General features: G+C 38.6%; 2 non-coding genes across 2 annotated transcripts; one reads left to right on the forward strand and one right to left on the reverse strand.

The window, feature by feature from the left end:
- Positions 1–250: 250 nt before the first annotated feature.
- trnaa-agc (transfer RNA alanine (anticodon AGC)) lies at positions 251–323 on the reverse strand. Its single transcript has one exon. It is a non-coding gene; the product is annotated as a tRNA-Ala (tRNA).
- Positions 324–755: 432 nt separating this feature from the next.
- trnay-gua (transfer RNA tyrosine (anticodon GUA)) lies at positions 756–841 on the forward strand. The gene is given in 2 exon segments: positions 756–792; positions 806–841. It is a non-coding gene; the product is annotated as a tRNA-Tyr (tRNA).
- Positions 842–9,010: the final 8,169 nt, after the last annotated feature.

Raw genomic sequence — 9,010 nt, forward strand, 5'->3', positions numbered from 1 at the left:
ATTAAAGGAGTGATCGTGATTATACCTAGCATTAAACAAACTATGGCATGTGTTAAGCGTTTTTTGCACATGGGTATTTACACTTAGAGAACAGCATAAGGACGACAACCATAACATTGGGTGTATTCACCGCATCCTTAAATGTAGGTGATAACTGCTACTATTTTAAAAAACAGAAAAGAACAATTCAGTTAAAACATTTTGGTGTTTGTTAGCATGTTAAAGGCCTTACATTGAATGAAAATGTTATTGGAGAATGCGGGCATCGATCCCGCTACCTCTCGCATGCTAAGCGAGCGCTCTACCATTTGAGCTAATTCCCCGGTACGGAAGTCACTCGTTGTTTGTGTATTTATTGCTCGTGAGATACGTAGTCGGTCCAATCTTGCGGTGTAGTGTTTGATATATTTCGCATATCATGCCGAAATACAGTGCGGTAAGGTAGCATTATTAAGCTGTCTAGGTTAGCTCTAACGAATATGAATAATAACAGGGTTTAATAGCTGCTAAGTTATTGAAAGGCTTGCAATGTTAAAGTTCCTTTGGGGGACACCAAGTTACTTGAGATATGTGGGGAAACTCTTACACACAACCATTTAGCTCAAGTGGAAAACAGTAGCGAATGCAAATTTCCCGAAAACACGTTAACCGAACAGGGCGTCCGCCATATTTGTGACTTTACGCAGAAGCAGAGCATAAAGCGTTTTACGAGCCGATCTTATAAATACCCATGGGTTAGCTGTAGTCGTCAGCTCCCTTCGATAGCTCAGTTGGTAGAGCGGAGGACTGTAGTGGTTTCCCAGACATCCTTAGGTCGCTGGTTCGACTCCGGCTCGAAGGAGAGAGTGTTTTTTTCCCCTCCACCTGAAATTCTGAGCGCTTTTACAAATTTGCTAAGAATTGCTGTTCTATGAAGCTTCTCTAATCATTTCTTTTAATGAAAATGCATATTTCAGATGTTGAAAAAAATGGCTAGTATTGGCAGTTAATGTATTTTTCTAAAAATAAATGCTAATCCATAAAAACAGATTTGATGATTTTCTTAAACTTTCCCACAGAATCGAGTAGATTTTTTGGGTGGATGAAAGATAGAAGTGAGCTTGAAAATGTTTGGCACTGCACTGCCTGCAGTGATGGTCTAGTCAGCACAAATACACAGCATATCCTGCAAATCTGCTGTGCATGTTAAATAAGAAATGATCACACCTGCAAGCACTCTGTTCAAAAAGGGAATTTAAAAGTGATTGTTTAGTGTTTGATTATCTCTCCACTCATGATGAAAACAGACTTTATCACTTTGTTTGACTGTGAAATGACTTATAAAGGTGCTGCGAACACATTCAGATGGATGACTCAGAGACCGTAATTAACAGTTGTGTGGAGGACTGTGGCAAGCGTCACACGCTAATAAAGCGCCTTTGTTTATTTCTGTGCTGTTGCACGATTGTTATTCCTCCGTCCACTGATTCTCATTATTTCAATTACAAATTAAAACCCCTGTCCTCTGCTAATGGAGTGCTCATCTTCATGAATCTGTATGAGTTCCTCACTTTATTTCCAAATATTTGTCACGTCTAAATGTCCCACGCAAACGAAGCAATTAAAGATGCACTTTTTCAAAACATTTGACCTATACAAAAAATATTTACATACTCTTTAATTAGAAACTCAATGTCAAAGCGAACGTAGCAGGATCCTCATAGTGGAAGCTTCTGACCCATTTAAGCATACCTCATCTTTTTCTTTTTTCTTTTCATCTGACTCATACAATATGACATCTGCCTTCCTCGCACCTCTTTTCCTTTTATATAAAGCCACATAGATGTGCACACAGTGCTTTTCATGCAGAATCAATGAGTCATATTTAAACATTTTAGACAGATGTCAATAGTGAAAATGAATGAATGTCTCTCTCACACTCTCTAATTTGTCTCTTTGTTTCATTTAGTGTCCCCTCCGGGGTTTGCAGGTTAGGAATCAACTTTAAGAAATGAGAAAAAAGGTGAAAAAAATAATAATAAAATGGGGGGAAAAGGATGAGAAATATACACATTCAAATAGTAAAGTTCCCATCTCTTGTGATTTGCAAGTCTATGTAAATGTAAAACACCGCTCTTACTAATTTTTGTCATTTAGCTTTTCATGTGTGTCTCACCCAGTTTTCCTTTCTGTTGATGTGTTTTTTCTCTGTGATGTACTACAACTGAAGTTTTTTGTCATTTTGTGATGCTGTGGGCACACCACTTTATTCAGTTTTAATCAGTAACCTCTAAAAAGGCTGAACTAGCATGATTACATATTCATTAGCGACAAGCACAGGCTGCTCAGATGCTCACCATTTAGATAAAAGTGAATTCAAATGAGATCAATTAAGAAGATGTTCTGGGTTATGTCTTTGTGATTGAAGTGAATTCATAATTTTTCAGCCATTACTATCTGACTCATAATATTGCAGCGCCTGTTAGTAAAAATCCAACAAAGATTGACAAATTAAGAGCAGTGTGGAGATTACTTGGAGATGAAAGGCCAATATGAATGCCAGACAGTGCTGCCTTTGAGGCTAAAAGCTGCCAATTTAAAGAGCACAGTGTGAAACTCCTGTTCCCCTCTTTCGCTCGGCGTTGGTAAGCGGTGCTTTGCGTGAATCGTGAAAAAGGTCTGCATGCACTGCCAAGGCCATGAAATACACCTGCGCTCACACATAACCCCACACATAAGATGTCTACAAACTCATAAGCAAGATGAAAGTGTATAAGGGACCAGAAAAGGGAGCAGAGCAAAGGGTGCCATCTGTTCACTTGTATGAATATTTCAGTTAGGTGGAAGTCATATTGTATTCACGCAGATGGCAAGCAGTCAGTGCCTGTGATTTAAAAACTCTCTGCGAGCAATTCCAGATAATGTCCATTTCTTCTTCATCTCCATATCTGTCCTAAATCATCCACTGAGCTGAGAGTCTTTGGGTCAGAAAAAGTATGATCATACCCTAGAATGAATAGTAATTTTAAAGGTAGCAGTAATTCACCGCGGATTCGCTTGGGATGAAGAAATATTAACGTCGAACAGTAATTAGCAAGACTTAAAAGGTATTCCATCTGAAATGAACACAGACACCATCAGCTAGGCTTCACATTATTTTTAAATGCCAAGGATGTAGTTAAATAAAAAAAAAGCAAGGTCAGATCTTTATCCATTTATGCAACTTCTGGATAGTTCAGGTCTGAACTAGTGATACTCTGGGCAGTTTCGAGGATTTGCCGTCACTGTGTTAATGTTGCAAAAGAACAAAATGATAACGCAGGCCTGTTTATGATACTGTGATACTATGAGCAGTACTGCTGAGGTCATACTGGGGTTACATACAAAGAGATACAGCAGCTGTACACCAAATATTTATAGTTGATTTAGCAGCAGCATTCACATTTATTTTCTCCAAGAAATAGAAGATCCAGTGCTCGGTGATTACCCTGATTACATTTTTAGTGAGTCCTCTTAGTTATCCCAGCTAATAGATCTTTTCTCTGGCGTTTCCAGATGCACAGTGATGATAAGTTATAAAAGAAAACTACATGTGGTCCTGTGTACTGTTACAGCCAAGAGTCTGGATAATATAAGAGGTACTTCATTGTAAAAGTAAGCAATCCCCTGTCATATGAATAAATGAGCAGGAACCTTCAACATGCAGTGACCTTTAAGGTTAGCAGTGAGGAGGCGTGCCTCTACTTTTTGGTATTTTTTTTAAAGAATGCATGTCAGATTATCCTCTAAAATGCTTCCAGGTTCACCTGTGCCTGTCGGACTTTAATAGCTTCTGGTCTGCAGATCAAGAGCGCAGTACAGTACCTTATTCTGTTTCTTTTAAATGAACAATATCATGAAAATCTAATTGGGCATAATGGAATATTGTCACACTTTGTAGATATAGCTTACTTGTTTTAATCGTAATAAATAGAAACGTTTTCTAGTACTTCATTGCTGTGTATATATTTAGAAGTTATTTTTGACCATACCTTCAAAACACAAGTAGTAGTGTGTAAATGAATACAGATCATTTAAGCTATGAAAATGTTTTAATATTTCTCTATATTTTTTGTTTGTTAGAGGGATTAATGGAAAAATTACAGACTGGGATCCATGACAATATAAGTAAAGGTCAGGCTTGACTCAACTTAGACGCGATCTCATTATGTTGAGATCACGTCATTTGTGTCATTTGTGATCAAGACACAAACTCACCGAGTCACTTTCCAGCCATGATAAATTACTTAAAAATACTCAAAACAACCCACAAAACTCAAAGAGTGACTCTGAAAAAAAGGCTCAGTCAGCATTTTTCCAGTAGCCACATTATCTTTGGCTTTAGAGTCCGTCCCCTATACAGGCCACTAACATCTGTGTTAAGATCTCATTTAAAATGCACCTTTCATGCTGTTGTATAATATGGCTCAAAATTGCACAACTTGGCTCAGTTGTGTAACAAAACATGTCAACCTACAATGTTTTAGAGCGGAAAAATCCCAATCTTGTCATCCACAAATTGATTGAGCTGGACCGGGTGATCCTGAATCCGTCCTTAGTTATGCTTAGTGTTTGTTCTTCACACTCTTTGTGTCCTCACACACACACACGCACCACTCCTCATTTAACTACTTATTATTACTCCCCTGCTCTCTTCCACAGTGTGTCTTTTGTCCCGTCTTCTTCTGCTCACACCCAACGCGTGGCAGATAGCTGGCCCTCCCTGAGCCTGGTACTGCTGGAGGTTTCTTCCTGTTAAAAGGGAGTTTTTTCTTTCCACTATTGCCAAGTGTTTGCTCTAAAGGAGTGTTTGATTGTTGGGATTTTAACTCTGTTATTCAACATTACAATATAAAGCTTCTTGAAGCGACTGCTGTTGTGATCAGTTCAGTAAAACTGAACTGAACTAAATGAAAATGAAAATGGAGTTAGAGTAAAAGTGTGCCACACTCTTTCTGGGAGATGGATAAACAGATGAACGAGATGCGATAACTCTCACTCACATATAAATGTCTAACATCCTATTCGATAAAGCCACTTGATTAGAGGAAAGATGAAATCAATCAGCCTGATTTTCACTCCTAACTTTATGTAACATCCTCTGCCGTGCGGTGACGTAAAAGAGACGTCAGCCTGTTTTAACAAGCACCGCTGCACCGCATGGTCATGGGAAACTGAGATGCACTCAGCATTCAAGTGCTTGTCTCAGCCTGGTTTAAACCTCACAGCCTGTAAACCATGAACAGTGCAGTCCTTTAAAGCTTTGTTTCATAGGATAGTGAAGCAGGGTGATTTTAACAGCTGGTAGCTGATTGTTCAAATATCAGGAGGTATCTGGTTTAGACGAAGGGTAAAGCATGAACACAGTATAGTGGGATTATTGTGAATATTCATTCTGTCATTGAGGTAATTATTCATGCATCGTTACAGGAGCTTGATCAATAAACTGTTTCTTAACTTCTGTGCTGAGATCTTAATGAGGGGGAAACAGAGGTGCAAGGTGCAAAGATCATTTTGTAGTTTTTAATGCAGAGGCAGACACAGTATTAAAGTATTTGAGACTACCCACTCGCCAGTTAACAAATCAAGTTTTTGTTATGCAAAATACCAGCCTTATGGCCAAATAACTTACGAGGTAATTTCTTAGATAGCACAGTTACAGAGGGGAGAAGCAGAGAACCTTGCAGTTGTTGGCTAATATTTTATCTCCACCTGTGCCAGACAATGAATGTCAGTGTTACATCTAATCTGTTAATTGTTGAGTTTTGATCCAATTGCTTAATAACATTTGTATAATAAATCAGTTTTTACATATTTAAATAAATAAACAATTCAACTCTTAATGGTTACCAAAAAAGGATAATACTGTATCGTACTGTACTTGTACTATGGAGCTGTCACTGTAACTTGTGCAGGCCTTCAACACAGTAAAAGGGTGCTATCTAGTGGCAGAAAGAAAACAGGGTATGTCCAGCATGTTTCACAGCTGCATATTGACATCATTGCAGACGTCAGCACAGCACAGACACTGCAGTCACAATTATGCTGTTACACCTTGTGATTCACACTCTTTTTTTAATTAGATATATTGTGCACAGCGTAGATGGAAACGAGAGATGAGGCGATTGGGAAACATTCGGGCCTCGGTTTAAAACAATTGAAATGATCGTTTTATGTAGTTTGTAGTATTTATCTCGACATATTCTTTTCCACATAAAGCATAAATGTTTAATTAGGTGAGCTATGTTTGTGTGATCTTTGTATTAGCTTGTCATACTGAAAGATTTTGCGGTATTTGTAGAAGATATGCAACATTCAGAAAGCTGGTAGCAGTAACCAGATATTCTATTTTATATTTTTATATTATGTTTGAGATGCTCTTTCGTTTAAATGAACATCATTTTTATTTTTTTGTTTTAAATCTAAAAGCACACTGTCATTGTAATGGCCCTTTTTTACCACAAGATGGCTCCAGATACATACAGCGATACATTTTCAAAAGCATGCTGTTCATTTCTTCAGTTTTAACCTGATCATAAATACAATCCAGAGGATGAGCATTAAAATTACATATGAGCATCATAAGCATCTATCAGAAATCCGCAGTTTCTTTATGTTTTTGTGTTTGTGTGTGCACATAATGAACCTGCTTTTCAAAGAGACCTATAGAGGAAAGAAAAACTGCCAGTAAAGGAAAATAAAATGACTCCAGTGATTCTTGCAGTGTAGTAGAAGATTATTAATTAGGGATACCGTGGTACATTGTCCTCAGGGAGTGGAGTGTTGGGGGTTCTCAGAAGCAGACACTGCACTTGTGGCACCGAAGGGAATTTGCAGGTTTGCACCTTACCTGTTTTATTAAAACTCCTGAGACTGATGCTCAGTGCTAGTATATAACACCATGCATGGTGTGTGGTAGTTTTTGTGTGAGTGTGGCAAAAAAAAAGATGGCTGAGGAGCGAATTAATGAATGAAAAAGCTTTCCAAGATGTATATTTAAAGCAGTAGGGGTAAAGCGTGTGCCGTCGTGTGCTTGCATGTGTGATGTGCCACTGACACCGTCACATGCTAGATTAAGCAGTTTCAGAAACGTGCACTTAAAAACAGTACAGCCTATTTGTGGCTGGCCATCTCTGTAGTGTTTGCAGCGGCGGGTATTTTTTTAAAAAGCAAGGAGTGTTATTTTAGACATTTACACGTGAAACGTCACATTAAAAACTTTTGTGAATGTATTCTCAGCCACGAGGTGTTCCATGAACTCTTCACAATATTACTTTGTTAATCATCTGCCTGGGTTTGCAAAGGCCAAATTTGCTTTGAAAACAAAAGCCCAGAATATTTAAATAGAAATTTCACTTATTTTCTTATTCCTCCAAACAAATCCTCTGAAAACAAGCACATTTGTGTTTCCTACCTTTTTTGTGTTATTTCCCAGAGGTACCTGCACTATCAGATCAGCTCCAGTACCACCATGAATACTAGCGGTATGGGGATACTGCAGTATCCATCCGATACTAAGTAAATATTGTATTGCCAGTATTGCCAATAGCAATACCGATACTGATGCTTTTAACATATAAAGGCAGTGTATGTAGGGGTGAGCAGTGTATCGAGATTTATGGCATGAGTCAGCATAAGTTTGCAAATTCTAAACACATTTTAATGATCCCTGCGATTCTACAATAATCATTTAATAGAATAAAAACACACCTTTCAGCTTTTGATGGGTTTTGAAACTGGGTTTTTGGAGACCCGGAATTTAAATGTGCCTGCCTCTAGAGCACAACTTCTGTTGTTTAAATGAGCTATAAACTATAAATAAATAGGCTCAAGTCCACCCACTGAACTGGATAAGCAGCTAATAAGATGGATGTCTTTTTCAACTTTTTAAAATCCATTTCCATATTTATATTAAAAAAGATATCCCCTTGCTTTTATCATTTAGCCAACAAGTAGCTACAGATATTTTACCATTTAATTGAATGCTGAATATCTGATACTTTTAGGCCAGCCTTTCACTATAGTGAGTCTTTTCTAATCTTGACATATCCCCTGGAAAACACAAATGTACCCTGGTGTATGATGACTCTTTTAGATGAACATATATAAAATTTAAGAGTAACTCTTATTGTGTATTGCTACTGAGCCCTATAGTTTCCTTTAGTAGTGTTAAACACAAAGGAAATGATCTGAAAATAAAACCCCAACCCTTAGATAATGGGATAGCTGTGCTTGAGTTAGGTATTCTGGTACTCCGTCGTCTCCTGCTACTGTCTATGACACATTTGTTGTTGTGTTTTTGCAGTGTTGCCTTAGTTGCCTGGAAAAGATGCCAGGACCTCTCTTTGTGGGGGGTACGGCTGTGGGGAACTGCATTCAGACCATTCAGGAGCGTGAAAATGGGGGATGGAGGGGATTATACATACACTGGCACTGGGCCTGGCTGTTACCATGGCACACCCATTGTCCCCGAGCACACGGGCATGGCGGAGAAACCTCGAGTGAAAATGTGAATGTAGTAATTTTTCACTTAGGGGTTGATTTGAGTAATTGCAGCTACACTGTATAGTGAAAGATAATGAATTGCCAAGTGTGTTAGAGATATCTGGGGTAGACGGAAGGTCCAAACAATGCACGCGGACAGTAAAACACTCAACTCAAAGTCATCCTTTTGTACTGAATTTCCTTTTGTCTCGCAGTCAACACATGCACTCATATATGGCCACTCTTTAACAAAAGATGAAGGTTTTGCAGCTGTTCTTAGGCTGCATTTTAAACTCCCGGTAAGTCTCAGCTCCAGAGTAGTATGACTCATGAGAGGAAGGTAATCACAGGCAATGATGTCGACCGCTGCAGGGCAAGCCCCGTTGTGGAGGAATACCCTTGAGAAAGTCCACGCCGTCTGCAAACGACTGCTCATATAGGTCTTGGGATTGCCCTGGCCTCACAGCTAATCATAGCTGTCCTTCTATACCGTCTAAGCGTCACTGTC

Source organism: Astatotilapia calliptera, chromosome 9 (genome assembly GCF_900246225.1).
Source record: "Astatotilapia calliptera chromosome 9, fAstCal1.2, whole genome shotgun sequence".
Lineage (NCBI taxonomy): Eukaryota > Metazoa > Chordata > Actinopteri > Cichliformes > Cichlidae > Astatotilapia > Astatotilapia calliptera.